The sequence below is a fragment of the Octopus bimaculoides genome, chromosome 10, assembly GCF_001194135.2.
Source record: "Octopus bimaculoides isolate UCB-OBI-ISO-001 chromosome 10, ASM119413v2, whole genome shotgun sequence".
In the NCBI taxonomy this organism is placed as follows: domain Eukaryota; kingdom Metazoa; phylum Mollusca; class Cephalopoda; order Octopoda; family Octopodidae; genus Octopus; species Octopus bimaculoides.
Genome location: NC_068990.1, coordinates 49,718,299 through 49,719,003, shown reverse-complemented (window position 1 = coordinate 49,719,003; position 705 = coordinate 49,718,299). Strand labels below are relative to the sequence as shown.

Here is a 705-nt window from a genome sequence, read left to right as displayed (position 1 = left end):
ACTACAGAGTTGTACCCCACAACTTTGGAAGGTCATAACTTTCAGAAAAATGAATATTTTTTAATGAAATTTTCTATGCATGTATTATTTATTATGTAGATTCCGAATATACAAAAATTTTCGGTGAAAGTGTTTTGGGAGGGGGTGGGGTACAATTTTCGGAAATTCCACTTAAATTCCTATTAACTTCCAAAGGCATACACGTGCAAGTACACAATCATTCAGTAAAATATAATTCATGTTCGTCAATGTTTTGTAAATATACCACGATTTTCACTAGGGTGTTAGGGTTAGGGTTTTAGGGTCAGGGTTAGGGTTTAGAGTTAGGATTAGTGTTACGATTTTAGCGTCAGGGTTAGGGTTAAGGTTTAGGGTTAGTGTAAGGGTTTTAGGATTAGGGTTGGGTAATCGTGCAGGTGTTAATCTGAAAAATTACAGAAATGTGAAAACTACTGACCCTGCCATCTATTATAACTTTTGTTGTTCTGTTTAATATATACATAGATTATGCCTCCAAAGAAGAGAGCTTGCTGGGGAAAGAAAGCAACCGGTTTAAAATGACAGCATCAGACTGCAGCAATTCACCACATTCCAGAAGTTACTTTGAACATAATGCAAAATGGTGCATCAACATCTACTGCCCAATCTGATAGAATTCTGGTAGAACTGTGTAGCAACAGATCGCCAGCAATTGCTTCATCAGAA

At 36.6% G+C, this 705-nt stretch overlaps 1 protein-coding gene across 2 annotated transcripts in view; it reads left to right on the top strand.

The window, feature by feature from the left end:
- Positions 1-705, top strand: part of LOC106878624 (protein IWS1 homolog) — an 863,399-nt gene that overhangs the window by 711,900 nt on the left and 150,794 nt on the right. The gene's annotated exons all lie outside the window — the stretch shown is intronic.